This window comes from Littorina saxatilis, linkage group LG8 (genome assembly GCF_037325665.1).
Source record: "Littorina saxatilis isolate snail1 linkage group LG8, US_GU_Lsax_2.0, whole genome shotgun sequence".
NCBI lineage: Eukaryota > Metazoa > Mollusca > Gastropoda > Littorinimorpha > Littorinidae > Littorina > Littorina saxatilis.
The window spans coordinates 15,034,693-15,044,201 of record NC_090252.1 but is presented as its reverse complement, the minus strand read 5'-3'; the positions used below and the strand labels follow the sequence as shown (position 1 = coordinate 15,044,201).

At 43.9% G+C, this 9,509-nt stretch overlaps 1 protein-coding gene across 1 annotated transcript in view; it reads right to left on the bottom strand.

The window, feature by feature from the left end:
• The window catches only part of LOC138974523 (pleckstrin homology-like domain family B member 1), a 504,261-nt gene that overhangs the window by 212,419 nt on the left and 282,333 nt on the right, over nucleotides 1–9,509 (bottom strand). The gene's annotated exons all lie outside the window — the stretch shown is intronic.

Sequence of the window (9,509 nt, the reverse complement as noted above, 5' to 3'; positions counted from 1 at the left end):
CGACAACACACCTGTCTCGGTTCCGTCGTCGTTGTCGGTCCAGTCTTCCCCGCAACGTCTATATTGTCGTTGAAACATAGACGGTTTCTTCGTTTTATTTATCGTCTTATGATTTTTCTTGCCATCGTAAGACGTTTCAGATCAGTATAGTTGATCTTAAATAAAGCATGGTTGTGTGAGTGTTGGGCAGATTGATTTTCAGGAGTCAACAAATTAAGCCACACAGAAAACAATGCCACGTGCTGCGCCGCTTTAAACAGCAACACACACACTAACATCCGCATGCCGCCAAGCCTTTAGTTCCTGCCGCGCCGCCATCGCCTGGCTAATTAGATAATTACAATGTTTAATGTATCAAACGAACCTCGCGCACAGATGCTTGTCAACCAGCAGAAACAGAGCAATAAAATACCCAGTGTCTGCATTGTCAGGCAGGTGATGGTAGTGAATACCTACACGTGAAGTGCACCATGTGGAGAGCTCTGAACAGCGATCTGTTCTAAGGCTTGTAACATAGATTATGGTTGTTGCAGTGTAAGCGAGTGTATGCGTGGGAAATGCGTCCCACGTCACCGTTTTGAATCCATGCCTCTCGGGTCAAGTTGCAGGAAGACTGTTCACGAAACGATGTCAGTCAATTGACGAGTACAACTGACCCTACACCTATCAGTGAAAACACGCGATTTAGACGTTGCTTTATTGAGGGGACGATACCGGCCTTTCTGTATTGCAGTCTGCTGGAGGCAGTGCCATAGGTCATCGTGTTGCAGTTCTCACGTGACCAGTCCCCCGTGTCTTAGACACTAGAATTTGTGAGTGGGGCGAGGAAGTTGCGTTCCTTATGCAATTCACGCCGCGAAGATTCAGCGAACTGATGATGATAATAATGATGACCACCTACACAAGTCAAAACACACACACACACACACACACAAACACACACAAACACATACCTACGCACATGCACACACACACACGCACACACACACACACACACACACATACACACACACACACGTACACACATACAAACGCACACTCAACCTACCGCAGCCTTTCTCATCACTACCATCCCCACAGTGGTCCTCTCCGTCACAGCGATTCCCAAACAAAACACAGCGGTCATTGCTGCACTTCCAGTGAGTGGGTGGACAGCTCCACTGATCTGTGTGAAATGATGAATTGAAGAACATGAATTGCATGAAAAGGACAGGTTAACACGTGCAGTATTCACAAGTATAAACACACACACACACACACACACACACACACACACACACACACACACACACACGCACGCACGCACGCACACACACACACACACACACACACACACATACACACACACACACACAATAGCATACGCACGCATACAGACAAACCGACACACCCTCCCAGACACGCACACACACATACATACGCACACACGTACACATATACACACATACACACAAACACACACACACATGCATTGGCAAGCGCTTGTGCACGCTCTCATTCCATGTATGAGCTCATTTCAAATACAATGGGACACCTACAAATGTCACAAACGCACACACCCTCACTTCCAGTCTATAGTAATACATAAAGTAAATACATGTTTTGACTAAATGCCGAAAATACCAGCAATTGAATGTATAAACTGAGCTACTCCAAGCCCTAATGTGTGTAAGGGTGCGGTACATTTGAATAAGCAGGTTGCTGTCTGACTGTAAGAAGCGACTTTAAAAAGAGAACATCTTTTTTGTCCGGTGCATATATTTCGAGCGTTTGGATTTGTGGTTTATGGTTAGTTGGATCAGACGATTTAACAAAGTCAACACGAAAGATGAATACATTATTGTTTATATAGCGTCACATAGCCATATTGAACGGTCACATTTTTGGGGGGGGATTTCTCACTTGGATTTCCTGGAAGGATTTCATGCCAGAAGTCAAAGTCCACTTGTTTGCCATCTGAGCTCCTGCATTTTTTTCAGATATATCACACTTTATAGGCGGATTTTCCTTCTTTGCACCCTATATTTAACTTTTGGGGGTAGGGTTAGTCAGAAGCTCACAACAGCCACACAAATGATTTAATTTATAATGTTTTTATATTGTCAGTAAGGCAGTATATCAGTGTTGTCATATTGTGAGTTTGTTTGTTTCATTATGCTTTTTATTGTGTTTTCCACATACGCTTCCGGTAAGCAAATGTTCCCTCTTTGGACCCTATGTTTGGCCTCTCGGGGCAGGGCCAGAATTAGCATCACAAAATCCATAATAATATCAATAATCATTTGGTTTTGTTTCAATGTGGAAGCTGTAAGTTATTATTATTATGATAAACATTTTCAGCATAATTATGACATTTTATTGTGATGTGGATTTGCATAGCCGCAGATACATCTTTATCGAGTCGGCTCTGCACTTTGATTTCTAAGGATGGGGATGTTTTTCTGTTTTTTTAATAGAAAATCTAAACTCATCATCATACTTGTATTACGTTTTGGTAATATAGTATTTTGTCCCCTAATGAGCAGTAGGAAGTTCCCCCTCAACACAGCACCTCTCTTTAACTCGCAGGAGATTTTTGTTGTAGATTATACTTCTTTCGTCTGATGCACTGAAGATATAATACATCAGAATGAGCGACGAACGACCAGTATCTTTCAAGCGCAAGAAAAAGCCAAGACGGACAGAAACTGCACAAAATGTGTGTATCATCCACTGCCCTGAGGTCAGGTTTGACCCAGCAGTGAAGCCACTTAGACAGCAGACAAAAGAGAAACTTGTGGAATGTTGCCGCCTGCGTAGGACAGCAGGACTTGATTCAAAATTTGCAGCAGTCCTGGATGCGTTCCCTGAAATACCAGATGATACTCTTCATGGGTTTCATAGACGCTGCTACCAGTCATTCACAAATTTGAAGTATTTGAGAAAGATAAGTCATGATGACCAGCAAATCAGCCCTGAGGATGTGAGTGATGATAGCGACACAGATCAGCCCTCAACATTCCGGAAAAAACGACGTAAAATGGGAGACTCTACCAGAACGCTTTTTCCTCGTGACTGGTGCATAATCTGTGACCAAACGTACAAGAGGGCACGAAGTGGCAACAGGGCCGGACTACCGGGGGGGGGGGGGGGGGGGGGGTTGGGGTTGCGCAACCCCCCCCAGCCTAAACATGTACCTCACTTATTTAACAACAATATATTATTGTTTATTTTATGCCGTTTCATGCAAGGAGCGACGATTTTCCTATCTCAGAATATGACCTACCCTTCAGCTTCAGGGGGCGAAGCCCCTGACCCCCACAAGGGGCAGAGGAACATCCCCCTGGACCACCACTGGCAAAAAAAACCTCCTCTTTGCCTAGTCCGGCCCTGTGGCAAGGCACATCTTGAGAAACTTGTGAGATGTGAAACAAAGTCTGCCGAGGAGGCTATCAAGGCGGCAGCAAGTGAGAAACAAGATGTTGAACTAATGGCACGATTGCAGGTGGATATTTTGGCAAGAGAAGCATACTTTCATGAGTCATGCCAACGTGATCTTGTGCGCAGTCGTAAGAGGCATGAACAGCGAGAGGCAACTTCCAAAGAACATATGAAGGCATGCTCAGATGCTTTTCAGTACATCTGCAACTACATTGAAGATGCAATCATCAACAGGCACCACGTTGAACGTATGACCATGCTGCGGGAGAGATACTGCACCTATATGCAGGACAAACACCCTGACTTTTACAACCCTGATTTCCAAACTCATCACCTGAAGAAGAAAATTGTTGGCCATTTTGGTGAGAGTCTGAAATTTTGGAGGCCAAATTTTTGGAGTGAGCTTGTCTATTCCTCAGAGTTGCTAGTTGGGCAGGCTGTTGAACAAGCCTTTGAGGCGGCAGCATCTGATAAGAGGAGACTAGAAGAGGAGGCCCATATCTTGAGGCGTTTGATCATCCAGGCATACCGTTCAGCAGAAGAATGTCCCTGGCCACCACCGGTCTCATTCATTGCATCCCAGAAGATCCTGCCACCTCCAGTCCTGCTGAATTTCTTGAAGGTCATGCTTTCTGGGCGAAAAGAAACCTCAGACAGAAAGGAGAGGATCGGGCTGTCAATAGCACAGGACATCTGCTATGCCGTATCGAACAACGAGTGGAAAATGCCCAAACACATTGTACTCGCAACAGCAGTCAGACATCTGACAGGAAGTGCAGAGTTGCTCAGCATGCTGAATCGTTTCGGGCACTGTATATCCCACGGAGGCGTACTGCAGATGGAAACTGCCGTGTGTCACCAGATCATGCAAAACAGCAGCCTGCTGCCAACTACCATTTGTCCAGAGAACAATGTTGTGACCCACTTCTGTTGGGATAATTTTGAATTGCAAGAAGAAACAGTTTCGGGATCTGGTACAACACATTCCGCACACGGCATTGTCATTCAGGAGGTCTCTGAATCAGTCCCACCTACAGGAGATGCGCGTCCTGAGCAAAGCCGTGACAGTGTTGAGTTCAGCCCTGAAGATCTCCCTCCTTGCTATGCAAAGCAGAAAGTGGGGCCTAAGCTCACCTTGGTGGACACAACTATTTCTGTGCCAGAAGTTGTGACTCACGCTTCACTCTCTGACTTTCTCTGGATCCTTGCTCGGCACATTCCAGGATGGGCAGGATGGATATCACTAACTGGGAGAGAAGTGCAAGCCATACAAGAGCAGTCCGTTGTTGACTACATGCCTCCAGTCCTCCATCCAGTCACTGACAACGCGACAGTTCAGCACATTCTTCATCTGTCACAGTGCGCAACCAAAGAAGTGGACCAGGAGTGGACCTTGGTCACGTTCGACTTGGCAGTGGCAAAGAAAGCCTACATGATTGTTTGGCAAGATCAACGCTTCAACAATTGGTGGTCCGCCTTCAGGTTTTCCCCTCATGTGCTCATTCCTGAATGCCAGGTCCTATTCGCAGAGGGTGGAAGGCTGGAGAGGGAGGGGCTCTGAAGATTGAGTGGTGTGCATCAGACATCTTGCCAGTTGAACTGGTCGACATCCTCAGCAGCTCGTAGTGAGGATGATCAGCATCTGGACTGATCAGTGAATGGGTTAGCACTACTAGCGGATGTTTTGATGGAACTGGACCAGTATTTGTGTGACTTCTGTACATTGCTGTCCTACGTGTTTTTCAGCAACAGATGGTCTGAAACTGCTGACCAATCATTGCAACTCAAAACTTTAATGATGTGTATTTTTTGCAAAACTGCATGTAGCATTGTCCCGGCACGGTTGGCCTAGTGGTAAGGCGTCCGCCCCGTGATCGGGAGGTCGTGGGTTCGAACCCCGGCCGGGTCATACCTAAGACTTTAAAATTGGCAATCTAGTAGCTGCTCCGCCTGGCGTCTGGCATTATGGGGTTAGTGCTAGGACTTGTTGGTCCGGTGTCAGAATAATGTCACTGGGTGAGACATGAAGCCTGTGCTGCGACTTCTGTCTTGTGTGTGGAACACGTTATATGTCAAAGCAGCACCGCCCTGATATGGCCCTTCGTGGTCGGCTGGGCGTTAAGCAAACAAACAAACAAACAAACAAATATAGCATTGTTCCTATTCACATGCAAATCCAAAACAAGTCGCGTAAGGCGAAAATACAATATTTAGTCAAGTAGCTGTCGAACTCACAGAATGAAACTGAACGCAACGCAACGCAGCAAGCTGTCGAACTCACAGAATGAAACTGAACGCAACGCAACGCAGCAAGACCGTATACTCGTAGCATCGTCACTCCACCGCCCGTGGCAAAGGCAGTGCCCGTGGAATTGACAAGAAGAGCGGGGTATTCGTTGCGCTGAGAAGGATAGCACGCTTTTCTGTACCTCTCTTCGTTTTAACTTTCTGAGCGTGTTTTTAATCCAAACATATCATATCTATATATTTTTGGAATCAAGAACCGACAAGGAATAAGATGAAAGTGTTTATAAATTGATTTCGAAAAATAAAATGTGATAATAATTTTTATATATTTAATTTTCAGAGCTTGTTTTTCATCCGAATATAACATATTTATATGTTTTTGGAATCAGCAAATGATGGAGAATAAGATAAACGTAAATTTGGATCGTTTTATAAATTTTTATTTTTTTTTTACAATTTTCAGATATTTAATGACCAAAGTCATTAATTGATTTTTAATCCACCAAGCTGAAATGCAATACCGAAGTCCGGGCTTTGTCGAAGATTACTTGACCAAAATGTCAACCAATTTGGTTGAAAAATGAGGGCGTGACAGTGCCGCCTCAACTTTCACGAAAAGCCGGATATGACGTCATCAAAGACATTTATCAAAAAAATGAAAAAAACGTTCGGGGATTTCATACCCAGGAACTCTCATGTCAAATTTTATAAAGATCGGTCCAGTAGTTTAGTCTGAATCGCTCTACACACACACACACACACACACACACACACACACACACGCACACACGCACGCACACACGCACATACACCACGACCCTCGTTTCGATTCCCCCTCGATGTTAAAATATTTAGTCAAAACTTGACTAAATATAAAAAGAGTAGAGTACACATTATTGATACAATCATATTGCATCCTTGGACGACCCCACGGGGAAAGGTTAATGCTTCATTTTTTTCTCCGAAATATTGGTTAAGATGGTGATAAAAACCGGAAGTAACAAATTATGCTGCCAGAATTATAATGTAATGTAATGTAACAATATCAGTGCATCAATTTCCTTTCCATTGGTATCATTTTTGTTTATATAGGCCAGTTTTACGTCGTGAAAAGGGCTTCAGATGAGACCTACCCCCATTTTTCAATAGCACCTTGGGGGCAGGGTTACATATAAGGGCATAACTAAAGAAAATGCAGGAGCTCAGATGGCAAACAAGTGCCATGAGTCTTCATACTAAATGGGCTTTCCAGAAAAAACTAGTGGTAAATCCCCCCCCAAAAATGTGATGGTGGGTCATGGCTATGTGAAGCACTATTAGTATTGGTAGTGTGTGCGTATCAACCGGTCGACTGAATTGAATATTGTTGTTTATACACACACGCACACACACAGACACACATCACCACAGCCATCACCGCCACCCCTAAAGCTGGAATGATGTATGTATGATATTATATGTTTTCAAAGCGTAAACAGTCTTGTTTTAGTTTTAGTATGTCCTTAAAGATGCTTGAACAAATTCATATTAACCATTAACAATTGTCTGTGTTTGTACAGTTTGTCTTGAGTAATTTGGCGGCATTTCGGCTTACGTACATATGAAGCGAAGGTGTTCGAAAAAGGTGTATGCCGCGCCTGTGCGTTCGTTCGTTCGTTCGTTCGTTTGTTCGTTCGTTCGTTCGTTTGTTCGTTTGTGCGTTCGTTCTCTGTACGGACGGTGTGGTCGAAACTTTAACATTTGGTGGATTCCGACATCCGTCATGCTGGATGGCAATCTTTAGTTGAATCTTTCGCGATGGTGATATTGGAGTGGTGATGTTGGTATTAACAGCTATTGTGTTTTCAGCGTAGCAATAGGGTCCGATATTTAGACGAGACAAGTATAATGCCGACGAGTCGAAGACGACTCGCATTATACTTGTTCGAGTCTAAATATCGGACCCCATTGCTACGCTGAAAATACAATAGCGATTATATAGCTGTTCTGACCTTGATTTGTTGTTCCAAACTTACACAATGACAGTTTTTGCGTCGATGCGTTGATCTCAGGTTTTGATAGCAGACGCCGTTTCTTATGCGCATTAGTTTTGCGCAGGCGCCACACTGACTTGGGAAAAAAACTCGATTTGACAACACAGCTGTTAAACAGCTTTTTATTAGTTCATTCGTGTACAACAAAAAGAAGTTTGAGTTTTTTTTAAATTTTGAACAAGACTACTTATGAAGAAGACCAAAACACAACATCAACGGAAAACTAGAAACAACTGAAGAACTAGGATGCAACAAGGGGAGGAAAAGAGAACAGCTAATCCGTACAAAGCGAGCAGACGGCAGCGACGGTTCCAGTTTGGGTGAATGGCATTTATACTTGTCTCGTCATGAAGCGAATTTTTCAACCTCAGTTATAAACGACTACATGAATGTTAGTGCCATGGGTTGTACATCAATACTTCAGAGGGGAAGTGGGGTATTTAGTGTGGAGTTACGATATAAGAAAAGCCGAATGCAAAAATTTGTGTCAGTCGGCAACTGTGAACTAAGCTCACAGGCACACAAAAACGGCTGTTCCGTTGTACTCCGGCCTCTGTTTGTACTACATCTTTCGACTTTGGGCCTTTTGTGGTGTTTATGGACAGAAAATAATAGGTTTAGTCCTGTTTCAACGGGAAGTTAGCAGAAAAGGGTATGCTATCGACATTTGTCAAGCTGAAAAACATTCCCGAGAAGAATTTCAAGTTGTCAGTGTATGCTGTGGTCGACTCGTGAAACATCGGGTGGGTAAACCGGAACCATGCGTCTTTGTTATCGACAATATGCTTTTGGATATTTAAGAAAAATGGCCGACTTCCGTAGCATTATGCTTTGATGATCGGAAGAGACCATCCAATCACAGCCCCCGAATTCCCCCACGTGTTCATCAGAATAGCTATTTATTACCAAATGTGGATGAAATGTGATCCTATTGGGGGTGTTCGGCAGATCATGTTAAGTGATGCATGAGACCTACTTGCTCTAACACATCTTAACGTAAAAACAAATGAAAGGTCTACAGTGGGCTTTTATTGTTCGAGTCGGAAATAGGTCGAACACTGTCGGGTATGGTCGCGGCCTGGCAGAAGTGTTGACCAATCATATAGCGAATACCAAACTCGGCCGTCCCAGAAGGCAATTGATGTCTATCTGATACAAAAGAGACCAAAACGACACGAAAGATCTACGACTGAGATCTCCCTTTGATATATGTATAGACCTTTCTGTTTGTCATCAGTTTTATCCCAATTTCAACGCGAGACGTGTCAAGAAGACAAATTGCGAGTATATTCTGATCCGATATCGAACCTTGGGTTTAAGAAGGTTGAAAACAAGTACGACTCGACTGCGCAGATTGTGATGTCTGCTACGAATAGTACGATCAAAAGGAAGATTAAGTTTTATTTGCAAATTGCACCGCCCAGAAGGAAAATAGTCTTTATCGGTATTCCAAGCATAGTGAAGCATGCTGTACGGCTTTCTCGCGAGAGTTGCGAAGGCCGATGACGTAGTTCTCGCGACATTCGAAGCATAACAAAGAGCACGTCTCGCGGATATCTCGATATCTCGATATTGGTCGATTGATGGAGACGATGCCGCATCCCGTGCAACAGATTGGATGGAGCAAGAAACCACCATCGTCAGTGTATCGGTAAAGCACTTTGCCATAACTGTTTTGAATTAGAACCTTGATTTTAGTGTGTTAGTGTGTTAGTGTTTTTGTGTGTGTGTGTGTGTGTGTGTGTGTGTGTGTGTGTGTGTGTGTGTGTGTGTGTGTGTGTGTGTGTGTGTGTGTGTGTGTGTGTGTGT